Raw genomic sequence first — 18155 nt, 5'->3', positions numbered from 1 at the left:
ATGTTCCTAATGTGGACTAATGGCATTATTAGTAATGGCAGTATAGCATAGTCAGCACTGCATAGGACATTTGGTAACCTGCACTCTGAATCTAGGTCTACACGAGGAAAAGGCATTTCATACAAATCTCGAAGAACCGTTTTCATCTTAAGTAGTTTGGGTTGTTGCTCAAGTGATGTAATTAGGAGATGTGGTCCAGTTTGTCATTTGCAAGTGATGGAGAGAGTATACCTGTGAACCAATCAAAGCACTTGACCAACCAATGTGTGATTCGGGGATGTCACTTGATTTTACTTGTTACACTGTACCGTAAATATGTGTAATAAAAAAGAACTATTCACAGTACTCCCAGAGTTACACATTTCTTTAATATCTTGGTTTCTTCAATCAGGATTCAGTTTGTTTCCACACAAGCACAATACCAGTCTGTGTACAGCATCTCATGTTTGAGATGCTCCTAAGGCAATAAAAAGAGGTCTTTATAAAGTACTCCATTGCTCTTTGCAGCTAGGTTCTAGCAATACTAAAAACCATAACAACCAATGACGTCAATGCCACGTGCATCCTTTGCCATCAGTTACTGCATGAACAGATCACAAAGTCAAAAGGCTTACAGACAAACACGCTGGCTAGTCATCTGCAGAGTCTTTGATCTTGGATAGATCAGCCATGGAGCAGATGTTAGTTTACACTCTTGCGCACTACTCCTATCGGTGAAATAATGCAGACCCTTCGGCCCTAAAGCTTGTTCGTAGCAGGACGCTGGCTGCCTCATCGAGCTCCCTCTAGCGCAGGGGAAGTAAGACACTGGCCCAGCACCAGCCATGTACACCCTAGTGGGGTCACAAGACCCCAAAAAAGCAAAGATGTCTAGCAGGTATTCAAACGCAAAACACTGTCAATACATTTTGTTTCCCAGCACTCTAAGGCCTCGATTGTAGGTGCAGAGTGGGATTTGGTGCTGTTTATTGCACCCAGTGAAATCTGATACTTTAGGGTTAGGAAATCACCAGATGCAATAAATAGCCCCAGTTACGACTTTCTCCACAATAATTGGACATGATGTGGATGTTGGTGCTTTCGGCTCTAAAATCCACATGCCCTGGTGTTTACTGGCCCTTTTTCCTGAATTACATTTTGGCAGGTTTGACCAGCGGCACTTAGAGGGGGCAAATCCAGAGGGTAAGAAGTTAATTCCACCACATGCAATCGTGATCTCAGTTCAAACCCTAGTTTGTTCAGGGGTGCAGTTCAAACAGCAATCGCAACCGAAGCTTGAGAGTGGGGAAAATATATTAACTGGAAAATGAGGGGTGAGCAGAGGAAGGCAGGGAACCAAAGCATGACATAAAAAGCAAGGGTTAGCCTGTCCCCTGCTTAGCCCTGGATTGATCTACACCTCCCAACAAAGGGGCCCTCAAAGGACATTCACCTGTGAAAAGGAAATACAAGAGTCAGGCCCCTTACAGAATAGCTACATTCTTGGGAACTACTTTATTCCTTTTCATTCCGCACTCCAGGAAGGTGCATGTGCCTTCTAAATTTCTTCCTCTTTGCTGCTTCCTTCCTCAAACTCTCACAGAGGGTTATTTGTCCTGGGGAACAGCTGAAGATCAGACAGGGTTGTTTTTGCTTTATCCCCTGCATTCTACAGTTTGCATGAAAGCACATGCTTTGACATACAAAGGCTTCTATGGTATTGAGGGAAGGGCCATCTGCTGCATTCACTTAACTGGTCTCACAGGCAAAAGGTGTACTTAGCATGACACTCCTGCTGGTGTCCCATAAACCTGCTGCCTGGGCTACTGCTGAAAACCAAATGGCTGAATTCTGTGGAAAAGACATTAATACTTGGCAGGCGTCTCACTTTACATTCTGACAGAACCTTATTCTTTTTGAATTCTTGTCTGCTTTTCCCTAATGAAAAGCATTTGAAAAATAAACTATGACATTTATAAAGAATGAAACATTGAATTTCATGTAAAGTTTTGAGATACCATCAGACAAATGTTTTGTTATTCACCAGTATTTTGAAATGTTTTTTCTCTTACTTTTTTAAGGAATACTTTATAGACAGACATTGGGGAAGCAAACATCTCTACACTCATTAGATAGGTGAGACCAATTGGCTTTGCCAATGTTTGTTTACCATGGTACCAGTGATAATCTAGACATAAAAAGCTGCACTTCACTCTGTTTTTTTTCTTAAGGATGTCACTAGGAACACTTTTGTGGAAGACCTCAGACACAAATGCCTCTTACAAGGTTGGCAGCTGCATAATGTAACCTAGATTATGCAGGCTTTGCAGTGAAGGAGAGAGCCCACTCAATGAATAGCCTTAGAATAATTCTGATACCGGAGCATCTTGAATGGAAGGTGTTGGATGGCATGCAATAGAGTCCTCTCGGTCCTCAGTAGAAACCAAGATAGAAGAATTCTGCACAAAATTTGGCTTACTGCAAAACGACCAGCAGAAACTGGCTTCCTGGGTGTCAGATGCAGAGCGCTCTATTTCAGATATCAAAGCTCAGCTGGTAGACAAGGGGGAATGTGCTCGGGCCCTTGTCGAGAGGGCCCAGCACCTGGAGAGCCAGACAGAGGTTGCTGAGGGGGCACACTTGGTGCAATGACATACGAGTAGTGGGACTCCCAGAAGGGGCTGAGAACACCCACACGATGAGTGCATTCCTGAAATCTTTTACTCAAGCTCAGGTGCTGTCCTCGTACTTCTCCCAGAAGTTGGCGCACTGTGTGCTCACCGACTGACTGGCCTGAGTTTGCCACCTTGCCCAATTGTTGCACGACTTCTTCATTACAAGGGCAAAGATTCCATTCTGCAGGCATCCCAACAAAAGGCTCCACTCGAATTTGGAAACTGTAAGGGCTCAGTGTTCCCTGACTACACAATGATGGTACAGATGCAGGGCTCCTCCTTCCTCGGTGTGAAGCGCTGACTCCGGGACCTACACACACAATACTCGCTACTCTATCTGGCAAAACTGAAAGTCATCTATGACCAGCACACATACCTCTTCACGGAGTCCGCTTCGGCTTGGGACTAGATAGATGCCGACACTGACAGGGGAGTACGTCTCTATGCAGATGGAGATGGTGGCATGGTGGTTGCCCGGTCAGCCGGGTCCCCTAGGGGCACCAGGGTGCCCCCGCAGCAGGAACTAAGATGGGAGCAGCAGTCAGCACTTCTGATCCACCAACATTCACCACCACCAGACTCTGAAGCAGACTCCACCGTCACTGAGTACGATGATGGCTCCAGACCATCTGACCACTGAGGGTCATTTACCAGCCATTGGTCACCCCACAGACAGTTGATTACTTGATCTGATACCCTTCCTGCCCAGGTGGACTGCCTGTTGATGAGGCAGTTTTCCCAGAGGGGTGCCACCCTGATAGGTTCCCTTCTTGATCGCTGGGGGCTGCACATCTTCTGTCCACAGTGGGTCCCCTACATTAGTTTCCTTAAGGAGACTCATCTCACTAGTGGTGAGCTCCAACATTGGAGGTGCACAATACATGGCACAACATATTCTGACTATGCACGGGTTAATACTCTGGTTTCTACCAGGCATGCCCTTTCAAACTCTTAATGCAGTCGCTGATAAGGAGGGCAGATATGTCTTTGTAGATGGCTGCTTGGACCCCGTACAGGTGCTACTGGGATGTATTTATGCCCCAAATTCAGATCAATTCAATTTCTGGGTCTCCCTGTCCGCGGTTCTAACCCAATAGGTGGACATCATGTGGGTACTGGGTGAGTATTATAATAGCGTCCTTGATATTCACCTAGACAGATCCCACCCACTGCTCCCGCAAGCACCTGCATGCCAACACTCATCACACTTCACCTGCTGTATCCAACACTGGTCCTTATCAGATACCTGGAGAGCACACAATCCACATATCAGGCAATACTCACACTGCTCAGCTCCCCATGACAAATATGTCCACCTACACCGATTCCTTTGCTCTACTTCCATACTGCTGAGGCTGAAACATTCAGACTATCTTGGTCGACCATCTCTGACCATGCCATCTAACTAATAGACATGGACTGGAGTGCTTCCCCTCCTCCTGTTCCTAATTGGCACCTCCTCCAAGAAGTCCTGCATTATCCAGTCTTCCGAGACACCCAACTCACACAGGTAAGTCACTATTTTGCTGCGTGTTGTTGAATTGGACTCTTTAAGGTAGTAACCAGGGGCATATGTATCAAAACATAGTGGGTGTCGGCCGAGAGGTGGACAGGGACCTCAAGGAAACTGAGGAGTCTCTAGCACATCTCGATTGACCCCACGCGAAGGGCACTGGCGGAGGCCAAGGAGGGCCATTCTGCTCTCATACAGCTTCTCCGTTGTTATAACTTTGTGGCATATACAACCCAGATACACTCCACTGGAGACAGGCTACCTCCTAGTGTGGCTAGCCCACCAGGAGACCAGCATCACCCAATTACTGAAATAGGCTCTGACATAAGCCCACACCCCTCTGCGATCGCAACAAGCCATTCTGCAAGCCTTCTACAACTACTACTCTGTGCTATTTCGAGCACCACCTGCCCCATCTCCCATTGTGGTAATGGAGTTCTTATCTTAACCTCCCTGCCGTTACCCAGCATCAGCGCCATTGAGCACGAAGAACTCAACAACTTGATTACAATGGTTGACGTAAAAAAGGTGATCCTTGACCTGGGGGCAACAAAGCACCAGGACTGAACGCTCTACCTTTGAAGTACTATGACCATTTCACCGCCCACCTGGTCCCCAAACTGGCTGTTGTGTACAATGAGGCACTCGTTAATGGAGTAATACTGCCAACCCTTCGGGAGTTCCTCATAATCTACTTACTCAAACCAGATAGGGATCCACCCGCCTGTCCTCTTATCAACCCATTGCTATCCTGGGTTCTAATTATAAAATACTGGGGAAGATTCTTGCAGACCGTTATGTCCAACTCCTACTTAACATTATACATCCCATTCAAAACGGGTTTGCACTGGGCAACAGTACGTCGAACAACCTCAGGAGGCTATTCTACATGATCAGTCAGGCCTCGTTGTGATATCCCCAGGCGGCATGTTTGATACTCCATCTGGAGAATGCATTTGATATGCTATCCTGGGACTACCTCTTTGAGGTGCTTACTGCGAGTGGAAATGGGAGGCATCTTCAAGCCTATATGAGACTGCTGTATGCCAACCGTTCTCATGTGTATGGATCTACTGTTCAATCTCTGCTTCATCCCCTCTAGGCAGCAGTACCTGTCAAGGCTTCCCTCTATCCCCTATACTATTCACCATTACCATGGAGCCCTTGCCTCTTTGCCTCAGATCGGAGGTTGTTCATTGGGGTATCCCCTTGGATGACACCACACATGTGGTGTCACTGTTTGCAGACGATCTGTTGCTCTATCTCTGGGACGCCACTCCAGAAGTCGAAGCGATACACATGGTCCTCTGAAGGTTCAAGGCGGCAGCAGGCCTGCTGGTAAACTGGCAAAATTGTGCGTCTCTCCCCTGTGCCATAACGTGCCCCCTCAAGAGATCCGGCTCAGAGGTGTACAACTGACATGGGCAGATACAACGGTTGGTTACTTAGGCATCTGCTTATACCACTCGCAGCAAGATCTGTTTGAGGGCAACCTGAAGCGAGCACTCACAGCTCAAAAGTCCCAAACTCAGTTCTGGAAGTGCATACCCCTTGCCCTCACAGGCAAAATAGATCTCTTTAAAATGGTAGTCGTTCCCATAATATTGTACTATTTAGTCAATATCTTAAGGCAACTAACCACTTATTAAACAACACAACAATTGCATTATAAACTGAAACTGCTTTAAAACCATCAATGCCATGTGAGTCTGTGCCACACTGTTTGTTTTTCCAGTCCTAATCCAATATCTTTTGATTTTGTAATCTTTGTCTGACATTTGTATGAAGTAATCTAATTATCGTTGGAGCAAAATTGATAAGCTCCTGTAAAAAATACATCAGCTATCTTTGGATTATTTTGTAATTATTGTGTTTTAAAAATAAACTTTTTGGATGTGGTGAGTGCATGTGGACATGGGTGAGGTAGTTTTAGTGAGTATTTACTGTATAGTGTATTAATTTGTAACAATAAAATTATGTTTTGTATTTTTGGTTCTTTCAGTTTATAATGCAATTATTGTGTTGTTTAATAATTGGTTAGTTGCCTTAAACCTTTGCACTTATTCATTGATCTCTGCCTTAAGGAACACTCATTCTATTAGCAGGGGGCCTCTTGCTCTTTACAGGCTATATAGTCAATGTGCCAGTCTATCTGCCCAGACAATGGATTCAAAGCTCAGGGAACTGATCTGGCATGACAAATGGCGACAGATAGTCCTAAGCAAACTACAACTGCCTGTGGGCCATGGCAGACGAGGCACTCTGTCATTCGAATCATACTACCTTGCGGCCTAACTCCAATGTGTATTCCACTGGCCTGTGGTTAAGATTTTACTCAAAACCAGCCCTGGGGCCGGCCTGCTGACTCCTGACATCCTCCACTAGCATCCTACTACCCTTTGATAAACTACATCATTCTTGGTCCTTATATGCATGGGTGGCCTGTTAAGAGCCTCATCCAGATCTTTCAACTGACACGCCACGTGCAAATTTATGCTCCCACGATTCACTGGCAAGGGCTACAGAGATTACCCGGATCCTTCATGTCTGAAGGCCTTTCTCCCTGGCATGCTATGTCTATAGAGACTGTGACCAGTTTATTCTCAGACAGCCAGCTACTAAAATTTGAACAGTTGTGTCAAGACTATATCATCCCCCCAGGCCAAGTCCTTCTTCACTGGCAACTGTGAGCAGCATGCTGGCTCATGTAGTGCACAATATATGAAGAGCCCCCCACCAACACCATTATACATACCCTTACACCATGGGCACTGGGCACCATCTTATAACATGGCTTTAAAAAGCTACCAGAGATTACGTGGGGATCTACTTGACACATCTTCGTCAAATGTGGGAGAATGGCATTGAGCGCCTCATGCATGATTCCAAATGGAACATGGCCATAGAGACCCCACATTGTTTCTCTTGTAACGCACACATTAAAAATATTCAATACATTGTACTTCACAGGGCCTACCTCACACCATCCTGACTGAAGCGCACCTTGCGTGTCCTAGATGTCAGTCCCCAGCAGCCGATCTCCAAAATATGCTATGGTCATGCCCCACCATAACTCACTATTGGAGTGCAGTGCATGATGCCCTGGGTGTCATTACTAAGCTTGCAACACTGAACACATGGGAAGCAACTGTCCAGGGAATTAGCAAGTGAGGGAGGTACCATAAAGTGTTAGCACGATTCGCAAACCTAGCCTTGCGCCTAGCCAAGCAGACTGCCTCACTGCACTGGTGGGCTACCCAACTCCCATCAGTCTCACAATGGCACAGGGCTCTTCTCCGATGGGGGAAGCAGAGAGCACCGCCCTACTTTGGGAGGAAGCCCGTCATCTCCGTAAACAAACCTTAGCTTCGGTATGGGACACCATGCTTACTCTGCTTCGTGAAATGATACACAAGGACACCCCTCCCTCATGAGCCCCATGGCTTCACAAATATTTTGTTATATACTAGGCCTGCTACCTCACTGGTGCACCCACCATGTGCTGTGCTTCAATGTCATAGGCTTTCTCACAAAAGGGTTGTTACAAATGGGGGTCTCTAGTTGGCAATGGTTTGCTCCTTTGTCCAAGTTGGGACTCTTCTTCCTAGTCAGGGTAAGTGGGATACACTTCTAAAATAACCCATGCTCACCCCCTTGGTAGCTTGGCATGAGCAGACAGGCTTATCTCAGAGGCAGTGTTTAAAGCATTTGTGCACACATACAGTAATACAGTGAAAACACTACAAATGGACAACACACCAGTTTAGAAAAATGTCATATTTATCTAAACCAAACAAGCCCAAAATGACAAAAATCCAACATACAATAATCAAAATTGATCAATCAATCAATCAGGGGTTGGTAAAGCGCGCCACTCACTCGTGAGTGTCTCAAGGCGCTGGGGGAGGGAAAGGTAGGGCTGCTCCGGTCAGTCGAAAAGCCAGGTCTTGAGAGCCCGTCTGAAGGTGTGCAGGGTTGGCGAGCGTCTTATTTATACTGGGAGAGTGTTCCAAGCTGTGGCTGCGGTGTATGAGAAAGCTCTCACTCCAGCTCTGCTCCAGTGGATGTGTGGGACCTCTGCTAGCGCAAGGTCGGCTGACCGGAGGTTCCGCTTGGGTGCGTGGAAGCTCATTCGATGTTGTTGAGGTATTGGGGTCCGATGTTGTTGAGGGATTTGTAGGCATGCGTGAGTAGTTTGCAGGTGACCCTCTTCTTGACGGGAAACCAGTGGAGTTCTCGCAGGTGTGGAGTCATGTGTTCGTGGCGCGGTGTCCTTAGGATGAGCCTGGCGGCCGCGTTTTGGGTGGTTTGGAGTTTGCGTAGTAGGGATTTGTTGATTCCGGCGTAGAGGGCGTTGCCGTAGTCGAGCCTGCTGGTGATGAGTGCGTGGGTGACAGTCTTTCTGCAGTCTGGGGGGATCCACTTGAAGGTCTTACGTAGAATCCGGAGGCAGTTGAAACTAGTGGAGGAGATAGCGTTGATTTGGCGGTTCATGGAGAGGGAGGAGTCGAGGATTATGCCGAGGTTCCGAGCGTGGTCTGTCAGGGTGGGTGGGGGTCCCAGGGCGGGAGGCCACCAGGAGTCCCTCCAGGCGGAGGGGCGGGGTCCGAAGATGAGAACCTCGGTCTTTTCGGAGTTGAGTTTGAGGCAGCTGTCCTTCATCCAGGTGGCCACGTTTTTCATTCCTTCCTGGAAGCTGAGTCTAGTGTCTTCTGGGTTGCTGGTGAGGGAGAGGATGAGCTGGGTGTCCTCAGCGTAGGACACGATGCTGAGCCCGTGTTGCCTGACGATTGCGGAGATGGGGGCCATGTAGATGTTGAAGAGAGTCAGGCTCAGAGAAAAAACAACAAGCATTTACAATGCAATGGTCTCGGCATTGGTAAAGTTAGAGCTATTGGCATTGCTCATGACATTATTTTTGTTTATGTTTTTAAAACATTTAAAGAAACGTCATTGTCATGAGCAATGCCAATAGCTCTAATTTTAACAATGCCGAGACCGATTGCATTTGCACCCACACAGAGCCACACACACAAAGCCACCCACACACACAGAGCCACCCACACAGAGCCACCTACACAGAACTATTCACATAGAGCAACCCACACACAAATAGAGCCACCCACACAGAGCCACCTACACACACACTGTTACCCACACACAGACAGAGCCACCCACGCATAGAGCCACCTACAAAAAAAGCCACCCACACAGAGCCACACACACACAGAGGCACACACATATACACACACACACATAGAGCCTCCCACACACACACACACACACAGAGCCACCCACACTTACAGAGCCACACACACAGAGCCACACACACAAAGCCACACACACAGAGCCACACACACACGCTTACAGAGCCACACACACAGAGCCACACACACAAAGCCACACACACAGAGCCACACACACACACATACAGAACTACACACACATACAGAACCACACACACACACATACATCTAGACACATACACATTGATCTTGGGAGCCAAAGCAGAAGTGGCACCGTTGTTTCTAGATCTTTGCATTTATCACTAAAAATTAAGCATTTAAAAGTCTTTGTTCAGGAGGTGATGAAGCTATGTAGTCATAATGATTATAGACTTTTTAAAAGTTCACCCTCCAGAAAATTCGTGCACCGGTCTCTGCGGGCATTCGTCGGGGAACTCACCATGGTTGTTGTTTGTACTGGCCCTGCTCCTGCATGGTTATTTCAGAGGAGACTGAATCGCATACGTCTTGAAAAGAGCTCTCGCTGCAACATCACTTCATTCCAAAGGCATGGCATAGTCGCACGATCTTGTGTACTCCCAAACGCAGTGAAGTGGTCACCATATGCACACACCGTGGTAACCATGGCGACCGTGTCCATTCGCGCAGGGTAACCAAGTTTTTATTGCGCACGCGGACGAGGCCATTTTAAACTCAGGCACAACAGAACCAGTTCACTGACTAACTCTGGTGTGGCGTGGCAAAAGCCATGTCTCCGTGTATTAAAACTTCTGTGTTATTGTTACATTTGATTCGATGACATGCACTCTCTTATCATTGGGCGTTATCAGTCCCACTCCCGTGTAGTACGTGGGTTGCTGCACGTAAACAGAGACGGACTGTTGAACCCACTAAGAATGAAAAGAGAGGAAAGACTATCCCCTATTTACACTCTAGGCCGACGCTTAACTCGCCCGGACGCCATTCTAAAATTAAAGTGGACACATTAAACCCAAGAAATAGAACGTTCGATTAACATAAAGCTATTCCCCCACAAAATGACGTAGTAATGAATTCTTCAGAATTTCGAAAAACAGGCAAAATATATAACAGAATGTGTCAAACTGTATTGCTTTCTACAATTATACATAATTTAAATGTTCTGGGAAAAAGCAAGCACATGTCGGTGTAAACATATCTATTTTCACCTATTTCTTAAAAGTGCGAGGTTGCTATCACTATTTATGAACGTTAGCCTATACACGTATGTATGATTATTCCTATTTAAAATGCCGATTAAAAATATTGAAACCACGCCCTGCAAACTTCCTCTTGAACGCATTGTCCTCTTACCCTCTTTGTACTACGTGTGGTAGGTGTCACGTCTTGTACGGAAGTGGCCCTTGAATTTCTGGCGTCTGTAGAGTGCAGAGGATTAATATCTTCAGGTTTTGGGGATGGACGCCGGCGAAGCTGATAAAAGACGATATTACGCCGGTAAGGTCGCATTTTGCTGGACAAGAAAGCACTTTAACAACGATGCGGCCAACTTCTGGGGGGTTTGAAGAGGAAACCAAGACAAGAGGGAACAAGCACACCACTGCCTTTCTCCGAGGTCAGCCAGAAATGCCTCGGAGAAAGGCAGCGTCGTTTTCGGATTCGGGGGCGTGTTTTGCTTTTCTCTCCTCTAGCCATTGGCTGGAGAAGATAATTAGATTTGTTGCAAAAAACACGCCCCCGAATCCGAAAAGGACGGGGCCTGTTCGGAGTGACTGACCTCTTCTCCAATGGCTGGCGAGCATTCAAGAGGCCAGCCAATGGAGAACAGGGGAGAAGAGAGGCGGGTTCAAGCCCCTCTTCTCCAAGTCATTAAATCTCGGATCGAGACTGCGCAAGCGCAGCCTTCGAGCCGAGACCTAAAAACAAAAAGATTACAAAAAAATGTAATCCTTAGAAGGTAAAAACAGTTCTGTCCATAGTGAACTATAGATGCGACACTTTCAACACAAAGTACCTTGGATGCGTCACAATCAAAAACAAAAATGGCCACAGGGAAGGTGATGCGTCGGTTCCTTACGCCCAGGGAAGGTGATGCGCCGGTTACTTACTCCAGGGAAGGTTATGTGTTGGTTCCTTACTACCACGCAGGGGAGGTGATGCGTCGGTTCCTTACTGAAGGGGAGGTGATGCGTAGGTTTCTAACTGCGGCCCCAGTGTTCTTGTAGACTTGGCTCCCCAATGCGATGCTTGGGGATCGGGGATGCATTTGTTCTGGATGCAGCAGAAATGGCGCAGCTTTGGTCTCTCCAGCTGCAGTCCCACGATGCATGGGTTCTTGCAGCCGCACAGCAGGGCTTGAGTCGGAATCGGTGCGGTGGTCTTGGACTTGGAGATCAGTGCACAGGATTTGGCGTGTGCCGATTTCTCCAGCCGCGGGCAGGTGCTTCATCGGTTTCTTCAGTAGCACAGCTGCTATGCATCAGAAACGGGTGCGGATGCATCCCGATTCTCTTCGTTGCGTCTCTTTTCTTGCTCCCAACAGCAGGAACAATGTCCAGAGGCCCAACACAGCAACAGGCACCCAGAGGCTGTCTACAGTGAATGCGCATCCTCAGCCCCTGTCATTCCAAAGCCAGACAGTCAATCCACAAACCGGCAGAGGCACACAGATGGCTAAGCAAGAAAATACCTACTTTCTAAAAGTGGTAGTTTCAAACACAGAATGTAAAAATCATCCTTACTAAAAGATGCATCTTTATATTCTGAGTTCAGGCATACTAAACTCCACCTTCCTATCTTGTCCCAATGGAAGTTATATTTATAAGATGTTATAAATAAACTTCCATTATATCCTATGGGACAGATAGCCTTTCAATAGAGAAAAACGTAATTCACTGTAGTTCACTATCAGGACATGTAACACACATCAGGATATGTCCTACCTTTCATTATAGATAAATTTCCATTCTATCCTATGGCACAGATAGCCTTTCAATAGAGAAAAACGGAATTCACTGTAGTTCACTATCAGGACACGTAACACACATCAGGATATGTCCTACCTTTCACATACACTGCACCCTGCCCACAGGGGTACCTTGGGCATACCTTAGGGGTGACTCACATGTAAGAAAAGGGAAGGTTAGGGCCTGGCAAATGGGTGCACTTGCCAGGTCGACATGGCAGTAGCTGACTGCGCACAGACACTGCTATGGCAGGTCTGAGAACATTTTGCAAGGCTGATTGTGTGGGTGGCACAATCAGTGCTGCAGGCCTACTAGCAGCATTTGACTTACAGGCCCTGGGTACACACAGTGCACTGTACTAGGGACTTAGCAGTAAATCAAACAAGCCAATCACAGGAACACAAATCCATAATAAAAATTTACACAGAGATTTAGCACTGATCAGCAGAGGTAAAGTGCCCAGAGTTCTAAAACCAACAAAAACAGGGTCAAAAACAGGAGGCCAAAAAGCTAAAAGTCTAGGGATAAACCTGCTGATAAAGCCAGGTCTAACACGGGGGATCTGACAATTAATGCAGGGGCCATAGGCGTCATTGTACCAGGAGACCCAACACCCACACATGGTCACCTTCTCAGTTGTTGCTCATGCTAATGCTTAGTTGCCCCCTCCTAGCAATTTTTCTTTTCTTTTCCTTCTTTTCTACCACCCTTATCACTTTGAGGCTCGCACACCTCATTGCTCAGCATGGGGGCCTGAGGCACACCAACCATAACTTTCTTACCCATGAACAGTACCACCATAAAATGTGTTGCAATGTAGTTTTTGCCTAACTGTCCCGACATATATCGTCAAAGTTTGTTCCAGTTACATTAAGTAGAGGGGGTCCGCAGTCCCAATGAATAACCTCAACTAAAAAAGAGTTCCGCCCCCCAAAAAAATTTATTAGGATAGCTGTTTAAAAGCCACTCTATTGTAAGTATATCTTAGTTACAAAAATCAAATCAAAATGATTTGGTATAATCCCAAAAACATTGACTTCAATACTCACTTCCGCTGTGTTCTGTACTGTCTGATCCGCTCAATTTTGTGGACTGCAGCTTAATGATCAAGGCCCGTCCCAATTAGCAGAATCTCTCACTTCCTCCTGCCCCCTCATTCTTCCTAGCAGGTCTAGCCTCATACGTTTTCTCACCCTAGCAACAATCCTTCATGAATGAATCACTCTTTCACCACTACCTATGTCCTTTAGCCCCATCCAAACACTCTAACTCCCTATCCACACAATTCACCCCAATGTTTGATGATGTGAGGTTTTGAAACCGATTGTGAGATCATCTACTTGATTGCCCCTTTAAAATATGAAAATGTGACTAGGTAAATCAGAATACATCTTAGCAGACTACAGAGAATCAAAAGAGACTGTTCCTCGACTGCTTTTGAAGTCACATAAAGTTGCTGCACTTCCGAGAGCCTCTGTTCTGTACATTAACTTCCTATGGTTCAACAATTCATGACCTTGTGGATGGCAAATGTACCTTTTGTTGACAAGGTCCCTCTTCATAAACAATACACTGCCTCATTATATATATACATTTCAATACTCAGAGCTGGTGAAAGTTGACCCTTCATTGGTTGACGGCACGAATTTCTCTGTCCGGGTATACTTCCTCTGGAATGCCCTTGCATTTTGTACAAGAACCACTGAAGACCTGAAGACCACCTGACCTTTAGAAAACCATCACATACTTTGCTTTTTTATGGCAGAAAAGCTCTTTAACATGCCATCCTCCATTCCGATCTCCACTGTAAGAGCCATGAAATGCCCTCGCCTCCTCGGGCTGGAATAATGCCTACAGTAAGTATGGAAACCATCCATTCAACAGACATTTAAGATGTCCTGGAAATTAACTCTGTGATTCTTGCCTGATGTGTAGTTTTGAATCCTTGATTCAGAAAGATGGATGACGTGTTTCCATAAAACAATATTTTGTTTTCACACTGTTAATTTTAAATTCGAAAGGGTGCTGTGAGGGTGTCTGCTGAAATATAAGATATAATTTTCTGCAATTTTGAAGCACAAACAGCTTAGTTTTACCGCCATGGCCACCTGACAGCCTGAACAATAGCACAATAAGAGGCAGAGTGGTAAGCACTTATTTTCTAGACTGCAGGGGTGAACTAACAGCAAATTAAATAGTATCATAGCCGTGAATGCACGCACCAATGTCAATCAGGCAAGCCTTGAATCCTGATGTGTTCGCTAATGCATTTTAAATGTGTTTTGTTCTTTTTAATGTTACCGCGCACGTTTCCTTTTAATCACAGTCTGCAGTAAAGCTAGAAGTAAATACAGAGAGAAGAAGCGACAGGACCATGAATGGACCATAATTAAAAAAAACTATATTTCTTTAAAGTCAAGGTTAGGAATGCCAGTGGTGATCTTCAGACAATATCTATGTGAATCTAGGAGAGGTAATTTTGGAGAGCCACACATATAAAAATGTCCCATTCCAGCCACCATTTATTAAATAACAGAGTGAATTTCAAGACATTTCTCAATCTGGGAACAGCAACATTGAGCATCCGTCCTCTGCCCATCGCACAGCAGATTGGGCTTATATGTGGAGTGCATCATCTTGCCCCAGTACTGCTTCACTGTATTTTGCAGCAGTGGGTGTATGAAGTTGTGTCCTGCAATTAATATGTTTAGATGTCCTATCGCTCCAAAAGACCACCTCTGAGTCCCCCTGTGTCCACCAGGATCCTTACCACCAGGCATCCTATTTTCGAACCGAGCACACATGGTGACATTCTTTATTGGGTCTAAAGTAATATTTTGCTGCGTGGCTCTGGAGAGAGGGAGTTGTTTGATTAATCCCTTTCTGCCCAGGTGTTGCTGTCTTCTGATCTTATAAAACACAGTCTGCGTATAGCGGGATCGATCCACATGGACCACCGGAAAAAAGGTTTATCCCTACACGAAAATCCGATTTATATACCCAGGCCAACTCAGCGTGAAGGCGGTCCCTACACTGAAATGATCTCCCTTGGAGACAGTACCATGGAATAGGGTAAGGAGTTTATTTATTGAAATGATGTTGCAGGGAGCGAGGGAGCTGACAGCAACCTTCCTTGCCAATCAAACTCCACATTCTATGGAATCAGAATTTTACCATTCATTCCACATTCGATGGAACCAGAATCTTCCCATTGCATTCCATGAGGCTTCACAAGCAGAAGATGTAACATCCATCTTTTGTGTTTTAATTCCAGAAATGAGCCAGGCCTCTGCCTCAGGGGCGAGCACCAGCCCGAAAGTCTGCCCTCGAACTCCTCAAGGGACAGCTGTGGTAGCCCTGTCTGGGCTCCTCGCCCGGTGTCACTTTTACCTCACATAGCACGCACTGCACTAAACACAAATTACAGAAATAACCCGCGCTCCAGTTTAAATATCTAGCTGTCTCTTGAGGGTTACGTTTGAACTGGCACACGAGCTGTGTTCTAGGGAAATCAAACCCTGGCGAAGTAAAAGTCAAGACGGTTGGAATCGTTTCCTAAGAACACTTTTCTGAAATCCGCTCATCAGCTGAAACTTGAAACCAGCGCAGTGCTTCGGAGTAGCGCTTAGTATGTAAAACAATAAGTGCCAGGGCTCTCGCCAGGAGGCCACTGCAGCTTACATCACACATTGTCACTGCCAGCGCTGATAATGATAGTAACAACACAACTACTAACCATTAAGCCTGACAATTCCGACTATTTCCAGACTCCAAAGCTATAATAATGGCTTTGGCAGAAGGTAATAACCATTCTAATGAAATTGAATTAATAATTACCTGTTGTTGTGGTCCTCTCTAAATTAGCCAGACAGCGCCACCTTGTGGCAGACTGTCACGAGCGCAGGTGTGGACAAATAGGTAATGGTGCAGAGCATCAGAAAGCACCTGCTCATATTAAGCACTACTCCGGATTATAAACTGTGATGTATGTAGCAATGAGACACGTGGAGCACTGCTTGACTAACTTCAAACTTTCTTTTGAAAAGGGATTTAAAATAAATCTGGAGGAAATCTTTATAGGCAGATACTGTATGACTGCTGTATTTGTGCTTCATGTTCTCTTCCTCTGTATGTCTGAGCTTGTGAGGTCTCGAATGCTGAGAGTAAATGATGCAGTAGCAGCTCATGGAGGGAGTGCTGCAGGGTGGTGGGGCAGGGGAGGGGCAGGGTGGGGGGTAGTAAACTCCGGCTCACGGCCGACTGGAGTAATGTAAGTAAATAAATAAATAAAAAAGAATTTCATTGCCCGCGCGGAAACACCAAATGCGTTTCAGTGCGTGCAATGAAATTTGTTTTATTTATTTATTTACGAACATTACTCCGGTCGGCCGTGAGCCGGAGTTTACTACCCCCCAACCTGCTTCTACCTGACCCGCCCCGCCCCACCACCCCGCGGCACTCCCTCCACGAACCGCTACTGAAATGATGTAATACAATGTTGGTGTGTTGCACTACCACTATGTCTGCACACTAAACCAATGACGTCTTGCAACACTTATGCACACAGGACATGTAGTCACGAATGCCCAGTCAAGTGTGCAGACATACCAGGAATGGGGACACATGATGGATACTACAGCTACAATACAATAGCATGAGTAAGGCCAGCTAAAGATGCACTACCAGCTGACCCCCGTGGATTCATCTGATAATCCCACCCCCCCGCTCTTGCATATCAGCCCTTGAGCCAGGGGGGCCCTCCATTAGGGCGAGGAACATCACCCCACTGCTTTCTCGCGGTGCGAGAAGCAGAAACATAAAATGGTAAAACTACCTTTTTATGTTTCTGCTTCTCGCACTGAGAGAAAGCAGAAGGGTTTGGTTGGGGGCGGGTTTGGTGGGAGGGCGGCTCTGCTCAAGGGCAGTGGAGGAGTGGCTTGCCCAATGCTGCGGGCCCTGACTGTTTGTTCAGCCCTCTGAGGACAACCAAACCAGTCATGCACACTCTACCTTTTCTCCATGTAGGCTGCATGCAGCCTACATGGAGAAAATGGCCTCGCAATAGACGCCTGGCTGGTCGGCGTCACCACCAATCACAATGCTGCCATTGCAGCATTGTGATTGTCTTAGGGGAGGGGAAGGAGGCTGCTTGACTCCTGTTCCAGGAAAATGTGGGGCCCGGCCAGGACCTAAGATGACGCGAGACCCGGGAAGGTACGTTTAAAAAAATATTATTAACTCCCTCCCCCCACGTGAACCCCCGTACGACCTACCCACCCACGAGTCATGCCGGCAGCAACTGCCTTGAGCGTGAGTTCATTAAAAGCTTTTGTCACCTCCACGGCTCACCAATCAATGTGGCTTTCCTGAAACATCACATACATTCTTACCAGCTTTAGAGATCCATGCTATTTGTGGGGTGAAACAGGGATAATTCGTTTTCTATCGCTCTTCTCCCAACAAACCACAAACAAAAAGGCGCTTTCAATAGAGCCTCTGTTTCAAAATCATTTAAAAATGCACCCTTCCTCGTTGCTTCCTGGTAGGTAATTAAGGGCTACATATAACAAGCTATTTTGCGTTCGCAATGGGCAGATTTACAGTATCGGGCAGTTCGCGAACGCAAAAAAGTTTTTTTTACATATCAAAACCCATTTTGCGATTTGGTAGCCTGTTACTGAATCGCAAAATGGGTTTGCGATTTGCTATTAGGAAGGGGTGTGTTTAGGGCGTCCCTTCCTAATACCCAATCGCATCAGTATGTAGGAATGTTTTGTGACCGAAATGCGGTCGCAAA

At 46.3% G+C, this 18155-nt stretch overlaps 1 protein-coding gene across 1 annotated transcript in view; it reads right to left on the bottom strand.

Annotated features, from left to right (window-relative positions):
* GLIS3 (GLIS family zinc finger 3) overlaps window positions 1–18155 on the bottom strand; it is a 773572-nt gene that overhangs the window by 734891 nt on the left and 20526 nt on the right. The window lies entirely within an intron of this gene.

This window comes from Triturus cristatus, chromosome 2_1 (assembly GCF_964204655.1).
Source record: "Triturus cristatus chromosome 2_1, aTriCri1.1, whole genome shotgun sequence".
Lineage (NCBI taxonomy): Eukaryota > Metazoa > Chordata > Amphibia > Caudata > Salamandridae > Triturus > Triturus cristatus.
This window is presented reverse-complemented; position numbering and strand designations above follow the sequence as displayed.